Genomic DNA, 12181 nt, shown 5'->3' on the forward strand with positions numbered 1-12181 from the left:
GAGAAAATGTCTATTTCCTCCTCCAAATAAAAGTTAACCACCATAAAAGTTAAATAAAAATGCAAAAAAACCAAAACCTCATGAAAATCTAGCTAGAGCCTCCTGCTCTCTCTTTTTTTGGAAAAGAGACTGGCACTTATTAATGAGGTGACATATAGCAGGAGATTGAGACATTCTCCCCCTTAGCTAATGCAATGATTAAAGGAGGATTGAGGGGCAAATTCCTTCCTCACAGCGGATTAACTTTTTTTTTAACATCTTTATTGGAGTATAATTGCTTTACAATGGTGTGTTAGTTTCTGCTTTATAACAAAGTGAATCAGTTATACATATACATATGTTCCCATATCTCTTCCCTCTTGCGTCTCCCTCCCTCCCGCCTTCCCTATCCCACCCCTCTAGGTGGTCACAAAGCACCCAGCTGATCTCCCTGTGCTATGCGGCTGCTTCCCACTAGCCATCTGTTTTACGTTTGGTAGTGTATATATGTCCATGCCACTCTCTTTGTCACAGCTTACCCTTCCCTCTCCCCATGTCTTCAAGTCCATTCTCTACATCTGTGTCTTTATTCCTGTCCTGCCCCTAGGTTCTTCATGACCTTTTCTTTTTTTCGTTAGATTCCATATATATGTGTTAGCATATGGTATTTGTTTTTCTCTTTCTGACTTACTTCACTCTGTATGACAGACTCTAGGTCCATCCACCTCACTACAAATAATTCAATTTCGTTTCTTTTGGAGGTTCCTTAAAAAACTACAAATAGAACTACCATGAGACCCAGCAATCCCACTACTAGGCATATACCCTGAGCAAACCATAATTCAAAGAGAGTCATGTACCAAAATGTTCATTGCAGCACTATTTACAATAGGCAGGACATGGAAGCAACCTAAGTGTCCATCAACAGATGAATGGATAAAGAAGATGTGGCACATATATACAATGGAATATTACTCAGCCATAAAAAGAAACGGATTCACTTTTTATTCAACAGGGTCCCACCTAAAATCTTGTTTGTAAACCAGACTTACACATTCTCACAACCTGACAAGTAATGAACTCAATGATCTCTAATAATCCTTCCATTTCGTTTTTCTTTTTTTGACAATATTCTTTGAGTACTTTCAGATACATATCAGGTGCTTTCCTAAGCTTGGCAGATCAACAAAATGAGTAAGAACTGTCTGTGCATTCTCATCCCAGGTCAGCTGGGAACTTGCTTGGTGTCACTGGACAGCTTCCTCACCCAGCTACACTCAGACCTCACTTTCTCTACCTCTGAAACATTGAGGTTGAACCACACGATTGCTGTGGTTCTATAGCTAGCTTTTTATAACTCAGTAAAGCCAAGGTGGGAGAACTGGGGATTAGGATAGGGGTTAATGCAGAAACTATGGCAGGGATGAATCCAGATAATGACACCGGCAAGTTGATCAAGTCTTAAGGTAGGTGCTAAGGTTGGCTGGCTTAAAATTGGGGGTGTTTGGTACAAGCACTTTAGAAAACTGTCAGTATTTGCTAAATCCAAGCATACATATATACAATGAACCAACATTTCCATTCCTCAGGGAAATTGAGTGCTTATGTCCATCAGAGGACTGTACAAGAATGTCCATAGCAACTTTTTCATAACCGCCCAAAGCTGGAAACAATCTGTGGCACAAAAATGGATAAATAAAACGTGGTAGATAGACCCGACAGAATACTACACAGCAGTGGGAAAGAATGGCCTGCTGCCACACTTTACAACATGGATAATTATGTTGAGCAAAAGAGGCTAGATATAAAAGAATACATACTATATGATTCTGTTGTACTTATATGTTGTTAAAGAACCGACAAAATAAATTTATCATAATAGAGGTCAGAATAGTGGTTACCTAGAGCAGAGAGGTTTTGGGGTTTTTTTTTTAACGTCTTTATTGGAGTATAATTGCTTTACAATGGTGTGTTAGTTTCTGCTTTATAACAAAGTGAATCAGCTACACGTATACATATATCCCTATATCTCCTCCCTCTTGCATCTCCCTCCCACCCCTCTAGGTGGTCATAAAGCACAGAGCTGATGTCCCCAGAAGAGAGGTTTATATTAATTGGAAAGGGGCATGAGGGAAGCTTCTGGGCTGCTATAAATGCGCTATACCTTGATCTGGATGGTGGTCACACAGATGTATACATATGTAAAAATCCATCACGCTCTAAACCTACAATTTACACATTTTAATATGGGTATGTTATATCTCAACAAAAAGTAAATAAAAAATAATCACGGAAACCAAAGGTTGATGAAGATATTGGGCTTACCCGAAGATAGAAGCAAAAGGAAAGATTACTCCAGATGAAAAGTGTTGCTCTGATTTTACCCCACTGTTGAAAGCCACTTTATGTACTGCTGCAGACACAGTCTTAGAAGGACCATATCTTCAGGTAGATCAAGTGATATGATGGGGTCTTCATAGATATCATGTGTTGGAAAGTGAAATAATAGAAAAGGGTTCCAATGGAGAGTAAGACCCTCAAAGGGGTGGGTGGTGGGGAGGAAACATGGTCAGACATCACAGCCCAACGAAAAAGAATGTACTATATTTTTGGAACTAGCTATGTCCTCAAACCTCCAGCAAACATACCACTCAAGTTCTAAACATAAACCCAGGACAAAGGGGATGTGTGGTGGAGTGGGAAATGTACAGGATTAAGTGTTTGGAGATATTAATCCAAACTCTGATCCACCATTAAGTTAGAGTATGACCTTGGACCTCTTATAAAATCCTCCTTAGCCTTAGTTTCCTCACCTGTAAAGAATGGTAACTCGATTACACTGCTGGACTTTAACTTTGGGGGATCATGAAGCATTTTGAGACTGATGAAAACCACAGATCCCCTCCCCAGAAAAATGCCCATATACACCAAGTTTTGCATATCACTTCAAGAGGCTTGCAGAATCCCTGAGGCCCACCCATGGGCTGCAAATTAAGAGTCCCTAGATCACAGGCTTTTAAAAATTCATTCTAAGGATTATTTTCTACATTTTCTTTTCACTGCTGATACTACTGAGTCTCTTCTTTTGTTCTCTCCCCACTTCCGACTTCAAGAGCTGCCAAGACTACAAGCTTCGAGCTGCCACTTCCAGTGGGGACCAAAGGGGTTATGATGGACACACACAGCTGGTCCCAGCCAAGCATTCCCCCTGCCCACCAGTCTCATCCAAGGCTTACGGGATATGTGCTTGCTGGAGAGGCAGAAAATCAGTTCATAGCTGGGTAGCTGGAAATCACTTCTTCCATTTGTAACTTTTCAGTAGTCATTAAAACAAGCAGGAAGCGGGGAAGAAACAGTCTTTTTTTTTCCCTTTCCATCTGCCTACCCTTTCCCTACCACGTGGCTGGGAGAGGGGCCCAGTAGCCTGAGAGTCAGGACTTTTACTATTGAAACCAATTGCTTTGGGGCTACGTTATGTCAAAGAGCAGACCACAGATCTGAACCCTAAGCAATATCCAACTCCATAACAGTTAGGTTTTCCTTGTCAGATTCAGGCTACTAGATATCCACAGAGGAAGTTTGGGAGTGGGGTAGAGAAAGAGAGTTACAGAGCAGGGATGGAAGAGGGGAAAGGCTAGGAGAGAGCAGTGGGTATGATTTCTCATCTCAGAGAATTAGCCAAACCATTGAAACAGGTTTGGAAGACAGTCGGATGGAATGCCTGTCCTCATTTGTGCAAGGGTTTCCCTGAAGACCCAAACAGGTCTTTCTCACGTCTACATATCTGCTCCAAGTCACTACCCATTATAATCCAATTCTGTTGACAAACTGCTGGATTTTTGGCTTCATATGCAAGGAACAGTAACTTAAAAAAAAAGACATCCCCAAATCCAAACCAGTAATTAACAGTGAGAATTTCAGGTAGTGTGGACGGCAAGAGTGGGGATGGAAGGGAGAATTAGGTTGTAGTAGTCTTTTCTTGCCATTACATCTCTACCCATCCCACCCCCACCCATAGAAATCTACTTCGCAGTTACCGAGGACCATAAATCCCTTCACTAGCTGTGAGATCTTAGACAAGTTAGTTTTCTTTTATAAGCTTCAAGTTCCCTGTCTCTAAAATCGACATAACATCAACTGCTCCTAAGGGCCACTGGAAAGAGTAAAAGAGAGTACACACGTAGAGACTTGCCCAGTGGATGCTCAGGACAGGTGAGTTTCTCCTCTGCCCTTGCCTGATCATGCCTGTTTCCTGACGGGCTGGGCTCAGACAGCCCACTCTTTTGAGCACCCGGAGAAGAACAGAATACGGTCATGGAAAACACAGCCAGGACAGTAGTTGGTGGCAGGGGAATCACCCCTGACAAGACACCAGAACAGGAGACACTAGGCTGGGCTGCAAATTCTAAGGATAGGCAGACCCTTTCACGACACTGAGATTATGTGTGTTCATGTCTCACATACCAATTAAATCATATATTTCTGGCACAGAATACATTGCTATTTCATCCCTGAGGCTGACTGAAACATTCATTCATTCAGCATCTTACCATATTATATCTAAGCTGTGTTGCAGGGACTGTGGTGCCAGACCATTGGGTGTGAATTCTCAGTCCACCTCTTTCCACAAGCAATATAACTTCACTGAGCCTCAATCTTTGGCCTCTGTAGAAGGAAGTAAAAGTAGTTCCTACTTCAAAGGGTTGAGTTCTAGTTGAGGTCATAGATATGAAATGCTCAAAAACACAGCAAAGGATAAGTAATCTATAAATATCAATATTAGTTTTAGTTATTATTATTGTTGTTAGAGCTGGGATCTCCACTCCAAGAACCTTCAGTGTAACAAGGGAGACAGACAAGAAAAAACTGCTTACAAAAAGTGTAAATGATGCAAAGGAAACACCCAAGTATAGAGTACAGTGGAGTACCCATAGAAGGGATCCTTAATCCAGACCTAGGAGTAAGGAAAGGCGTTCAGGGCCAAGTAATATCTGAGCTTAGAAAACCTGAAGGGTTAGTAAGAAAGAGTACAAAGGCCTGGAGACAGGAGGAAGGACACGGACATCTTGAGGAACTGACATTCTGAATGGAACAGAGAGTATGAGCAGAGAAGCCCAGGAGCATGAGGATGGAGAGGACATCAGGAAGCAGACTGCAGCTCTTAACACCACGCCTTCATTTTGTTCATGCTACCAATGGATCTGCCCATTTTATGGATGAGGCAAAATGAAGCTAGAGAGGGTCACAGCTTGCTGAACCAGAACAGAGCACAGGACTATGGAGTCTCAATACATTTCCCATCCTATTACACCACCAGCTTTTTGAAAATGAGCATTTTGGAAAGGCTACGGTCTAGGTCCCTCGAGTAGCGCTAATAACCTCACCCTCACCAGGCTGAGCAGCACAGAGCTGTGGGCTGCAATCACCTCCCTCCCACCTCTGATGTGTCACATTCTCTGAACTGAGAAAGTAGGACTGAAATACTCAAGGGAATCAGTCTTCCACTTGAAATGTCAGGACAAGACATTAAGATGTGACACAGGAGGGAAAAGAGAAGCCACACCAAGGAACTATCACTGGGGTCCTTGTTCATTTTGCGTTGCAGGAGTCTCTGCTTCCAGAGGGAAGACAACAGACACAAACAAAACAAAATAAAACAAAACCAAAAAACCAACTTTGGGGAGTGATTTGATAGCAAGTGGTGACCCTCTGAAAGCACTGGAGGGTAAAAACGTGAAAGTGGCCTTTGAAATGGTGCGATTTTGCTGAGCTAAGGGAAAATAAAAGACTGGAAAGAAAAGAAATATGACTTGCATTGGTTTCCAAGACTCTGCAAGCAATGGCCAGCTTTTGGAACATTATGCTGAAGCAAAGGCAAATCAGAGAAGGAAGACCCTGAGGGTGATTTCACTTTGAAATGAGGGAGAAAGAGAAATGATAAAATTTTTAAATCTGTGGTGAAACATGCAAATAGAATCAACAGCCTTTGTTCCTTGATGTGGACGCTCATGTACCTCGAGGGAAGGCAATGGATAAAGGATCTTCAATGACATTTCAGATTTCAAAACTAGAAGGTTCTTCTTTGGAAAAATATGGAGAGACTCCTTTCAAAGACCTTTACGTGGATGGAACAGACACTCAAGAGTACCCAGGCTATTGTGGGAATCAGAGGTATGGGTAGGTCAGGGACTGGGATTTTTTTCAGAGAAGAGTGTGTTATGTTGTAGATAAAAGAAGGGCATACTTCAGAGACAGCTCAGAGATGGTACATCAAATAAAGGAATGTATTTCAAGAAGAAAATCTAAACTTTACCTTTTTTGACATGAAAGGGAAGTCATAGTCTCTGCTATGTGCTTTGCCATTTCATCTCACATTGCCTGGGGTTCTCCAATAACCTTACATAATCTTCACTAGTAAACACTGGTTGAGGATTTCCATTATGTGAAAACTAACTCTACCTGACACTAGGTGGGATTCAATGAAGTATAGGGCAGAGATCAACCCAAGAGAAGCTCCAACCTAGTTTGGAGGAAAAAACACAGGTGGGAAAAGTAAATGACAGGACAGGAGTGTACATGAAGTGTCATTAACAATAATAATAATAATAAGTGTAAAGGCAACAAGTGCTATAGAAGTTCAGGGGTCAAACGTTTCTGCTGGTATTATCACCCCAGTAAGGTGGTATGCTTTACACAGAGAAGAGTCACATTTTCTGCTTCTCTGTATACTGTATATACGAAGACCACCAGGCTGAGGGAAGAAAGAAGCTCACTACAGAGCTCTTGTCTTTAAACAAAAGGAGTAATGGCAAGTGCAGTCCAAGCCTAGAGTCATGTATTTGCAGACTGCTTCTTAGAAGTGAAATGGCAATTATGGCTCATGTCGATATGCTACTTACCCCATAGACAGAATAGTGCCGTGGTTAAAAGGCGGGAGCTACCAATGAAGTGCCTAAATTTGAAACTTGGGTTGTTTTTTTTTTAACATATTAATGTGCTACCTTGGATTACTTGCAAAAGCTTTCTATGCCTCAGTTTTCTCACTGTGAAAGGGGAATAATAACAGTACCCACTAATGGAAACCATCCACCAAGATGGCTCCCTAATAGCTGTGCTATGGACTGAATGTTTGTGTCTCCCTACAATTTGTATGTTGAGGCTTAATCCCCAATGTGACAGTATTAGGATATAAGCCTTCAACAGGTGATGAGGTCATGAGGGTGGAGCCCTCATGAATGAGATTGATGTCCTTATAAAAGAGACCCCAGTGAGCTCCCTTGCCCTTCTGCCATATGAGGGACACAGTGAGAAGACAGCTTTTCTTTTTTTTCTTTTAACATCTTTACTGGAGTATAATTGCTTTAGAGTGTTGTGCTAGTTTCCAGTAAACAACAAAGGGAATCAGCTACATGTATACATATATCCCCATATCCCCTCTCTCTTGCATCTCTCCCCCACCTTCCTTATCCCACCCATCTAGGTGCTCACAAAGCACCGAGCTGATCTCCCTGTGCTATGCAGCTGCTTCCCACTAGCTATTTATTTTACATTTGGCAGTGTACATATGTCAATGCTACTCTCCCACTTTGTCCCATATTACCCTTCCCCCTCCCCTGTCCTCAAGTCCATCCTCTACGTCTGCGTCTTCATTGCTGTCCTGTCCCTAGGTTCATCAGAAACTTTTTTTTTGTAGATTCCATATATATGTTAGCATATGGTATTTGTTTTTCTCTTTCTTACTGCACTCTGTATGACAGACTCTAAGTCAATCCGTCTCACTACAAATAACTCAATTTCGTTTCTTTTTATGGCTGAGTAATATTCCATTGCATATAAGTGCAACATCTTCTTTATCCATTCACCTGTCAATGGACACATAGGTTGCTTCCATGTCCTGGCTGTTGTAAAAGGGCTACAATGAACACTGTGGTACATGTCTCTTTTTGAATTAGGGGTTTCTCAGGGTTAAGCGCAGTGTGGGATTGCTGGGTCATATGGTAGTTCTGTTTGTAGTTTTGTAAGGAACCCCTATACTGTTCTCCATAGTGGCTGTATCAGTTTACATTCCCACTGATAGTGCAGGAGGGTTCCCTTTTCTCAACACCCTCTCCAGCATTTATTGTTTGTAGATTTTTTGATGATGGCCATTCTGACTGGTGTGAGGTGATACCTCATTGTAGTTTTGATTTGCATTTCTCTAATGATTAGTGATGTTGAGCATCCTTTCTTTTGTTTGTTAGCAATATGTATATCTCCTTTGGAGAAATGTCTATTTAGGTCTTCTGCCCATTACTCGATTGGGTTCTTTGTTATTTTGATATTGAGCTGCATGAGCTGCGTGTATATTTTGGAGATTAATCCTTTGTCAGTTGCTTCATTTGCAAATATTTTCTCCCATTCTGAGGGTTGTCTTTTCGTCTTGTTTCTGGTTTCCTTTGCTGTGCCAAAGATTTTGTTTCATTAGATGCCATATGTTTATTTTGGTTTTATTTCTATTTCTCTAGGAGGTGGGTCAAAAGGATCTTGCTGTGATTTATGTCATAGAGGGTTGTGCCTATGTTTTCCTCTAAGACTTTGATAGTGTCTGGGCTTACATTTAGGTCTTTAATCCATTCTGAGTTTATTTTTGTGCATGGTGTTAGGAAGTGTTCAAATTTCATTCTTTTACATGTAGCTGTCCAGTTTTCCCAGCACCACTAATTGAACAGGCTGTCTTTTCTCCACTGTATATTCTTGCCTCCTTTATCAAAGATAAGGTGAACATATGTGCGTGGGTTGATCTCTGGGCTTTCTACCCTGTTCCATTTAAATATATTTCTGTTTTTGTGCCATTACCATACTGTTTTGATTACTGTAGCTGTGTAGTATAGTCTGGGGTCAGGGAGACTCATTCCTCCAGCTCCGTTTTTCTTTCTCAAAATTGCTTTGGCTCTTTGGGGTCTTTTGTGTTTCCATACAAATTGTGAAATTTTTTGTCCTAGTTCTGTGAAACATGCCATTGGTAGTTTGATACGGATTGCTTTGAATCTGTAGATTGCTTTGGGTAGTAGAGTCATTTTCACAATATTGATTCTTCCAATCCAAGAACATGGTGTATCTCTCCATCTGTTTGTATCATCATTAATTTCTTTCATCAGTGTCTTACAGTGTTCTGCATACAGGTCTTTTGTCTCCTTAGGCAGGTTTATCCCTAGGTATTTTATTCTTATTGTTGCAATGGTAAATAGGAGTGTTTCCTTAATTTCTCTTTCAGATTTTTTATCATTAATGTCTAGGAATGGAAGAAATTTCTGTGCATTAATTTTGTATCCTTCTACTTTACCAAATTGATTGATTAGCTCTTCTAGTTTTCTGGTAGCATCTTTAGGATTCTCTATGTATAGTATCATGTCACCTGCAAACAGTGACAGTTTTACTTCTTGTTTTCCGATTTGGATTCCTTTTCTTTTTCTTCTCTGATTACTGTGGCTAAAACTTCCAAAACTTTGTGGAATAACAGTGGTGAGAGAGGGCAACCTTGTCTTGTTCCTGATCTTAGAGGAAATGGTTTCAGTTTTTCACCACTGAGAATGATGTTGGTTGTGGGTTTGTCATATATGGCCTTTATTATGTTGAGGTAGGTTCCCTCTATGCCTACTTTCTAGAGAGTTTTTATCATAAACTGGTGTTAAATTTTGTTGAAAGCTTTTTCTGCATCTATTGAGAATATCACATGGTTTTCAGGCTTCAGTTTGTCAATATGGTGTATCACATTAATTGATTTGCTTATATTGAAGAATCCTTGCATTCCTGGGATAAACCCCACTTGATCATGGCATATGATCCTTTTAATACGCTGTTGGATTCTGTTTCCTAGTATTTTGTTGAGATTTTTGCATCTATGTTCATCAGAGATATTAGCCTGTAGTTTCCTTTCTTTGTGACGTCTTTGCCTGGTTTTGGTATCAGGTTGATGGTGGCCCTGAAGAATGAGTTTGGGAGTGTTCCTCCTTCTGCTATATTTTGGAAGAGTTTGAGAAGGATAGGTGTTAGCTCTTCTCTAATGTTTGATAGATTCCCTGTGAAGCCATCTGGTGCTGGGCTTTTGTTTGTTGCAAGATTTTTATCACAGTTTCAATTACAGTGTTTGTGATTGGTCTCTTTATATTTTCTATTTCTTCCTGGTTCAGTCTCAGAAGGTTGTGCTTTCCTAAGAATTTTTCCATTTCTTCCAGGTTGTCCATTATATTGGCACATATTGCTTGCTGTAATCTCTCATGATTCTTTGTATTCCTGCAGTGTCAGTTGTTATTTCTCCTTTTTCTTTCCTAATTATGTTCATTTTGGTCTACTCCCTTTTTTCTTGATGAGTCTGGCTAATGGCTTATTCGTCTTCTCAAAGAGGTAGCTTTTAGTTTTATTGATCTTTGCTATTCTTTCCTTCATTTCTTTTTCATTTATTTCTGATCTGATCTTTTTGATTTCTCTCCTTCTGCTAACTTTGGGTTTTTTTTTTTTTCTTTTTGTTTGTTTGTTTGTATGTTTCTTTGTTTGGTTCTTCTTTCTCTAATTGCTTTAGGTGTAAGGTTAGGTAGCTTATTTGAGATTTTTCTTGTTTCCTGAGGTAGGATTGTATTGCTATAAACTTCCCTGTTAGAAATGCTTTTGCTGCAACCCATAGGTTTTGGGTCAGCATGTTTTCATTGTCAATTGTTTGTAGGTATTTTTTTATTTCCTCTTTGATTTCCTCAGTGATCTCTTGGTTATTTAGTAGTGTACTGTTTGGCCTCCATGTGTTTGTATTTTTTACAGATTTTTGCCTGTATTTGATATGTAGTCTCATAGCGTTTTGGTCGGAAATGATACTTACACAATTTCAATTTTCTTAAATTTACCAGGGCTTGACTTGTGACTCAGCTTGTGATCTATCCTGGAGAATGTTTCATGAGCACTTGAAAAGAAAGTGTATTCTGCTGTTTTTGGATGGAATGTCCTATAAATATCAATTAAGTCCATCTTGTTTAATGTAAAGCTTGTGTTTCCTTATTTATTTTCATTTTGGATGATCTGTCCATTGGTGAAAGTGGGGTGTTAAAGTCCCCTACTATGAATGTATTACTGTCGATTTCCCCTTTTATGGCTGTTAGTATTTGCCTTATGTATTGGGGTGCTCCTATGTTGGGCGCATAAATATTTACAATTGTTATATCTTCTTCTTGGATTGATCCCTTGATCATTATGTAGTGGCCTTCTTTGTCTCTTCTAATAGTCTTTATTTTAAAGTCTATCTTGTCTGATATGAGAATTGCTACTCCAGCTTTCTTTTGGTTTCCATTTGCATGGAATACCTTTTTCCATCCCCTCACTTTCAGTCTGTATGTGTCCCTAGGTCTGAAGTGGGTCTCTTGTAGACAGCATATACATGGGTCTTGTTTTTGTATCCATTCAGCCAGTCTGTGTCTTTTGGTGGGAGCATTTAATCCATTTACATTTAAGGTAATTATCAATATGTATGTTCCTATTACCATTATCTTAATTGTTTTGGGTTTGCTATTGTAGATCTTTTCCTTGTCTTGTATTTCCTGCCTAGAGAAGTTCCTATAGCATTTGTTGCAAAGCTGGTTTGGTGGTGCTGAATTCTCTTAGCTTTTGCTTGTCTGTAAAGGTTTTAATTTCTCCAACAAATCTGAATGAGATCCTTGCTGAGTAGAATAATCTTGGTTTTAGGTTTTCCCCTTTCATCACTTTAAATATGTCCTGCCACTTGCTTCTGGCTTGCAGTTTCTTTGAGAGATTAGCTGTTAACCTTATGAGGTTTCCCTTCTATGTTATTTGTTGCTTTTCCCTTGCTGCTTTTAATATTTTTCTTTGTATTTAATTTTTGGTAGTTTGATTAATATGTGTCTTGGTGTTTTTCTTTTTGGATTTGTCCTGTATGGGACTCTCTGTGCTTCCTAGATTTGACTGACTACTTCCTTTCCTATGTTGGGGAAGTTTTCAACTATAATCTCTTCAAATTTTTTCTCAGACACTTTTATTTTCTCCTCTTCTTCTGGGACCCCTATAATTCAAATTTTGGTGCATTTAATGTTGTCCCAGAGGTCTCTGAGACTATTTCCACTATTTTATCTTCCAGGTCACTTATCTGTTCTTCTGCTTCAGTTATTCTGCAATTGATTCCTTCTAGAGAATATTTAATTTCATTTATTGTGTTGTTCATCAT

The sequence above is a fragment of the Lipotes vexillifer genome, unplaced genomic scaffold, assembly GCF_000442215.2.
Source record: "Lipotes vexillifer unplaced genomic scaffold, Lipotes_vexillifer_v1.1 scaffold121, whole genome shotgun sequence".
NCBI lineage: Eukaryota > Metazoa > Chordata > Mammalia > Artiodactyla > Lipotidae > Lipotes > Lipotes vexillifer.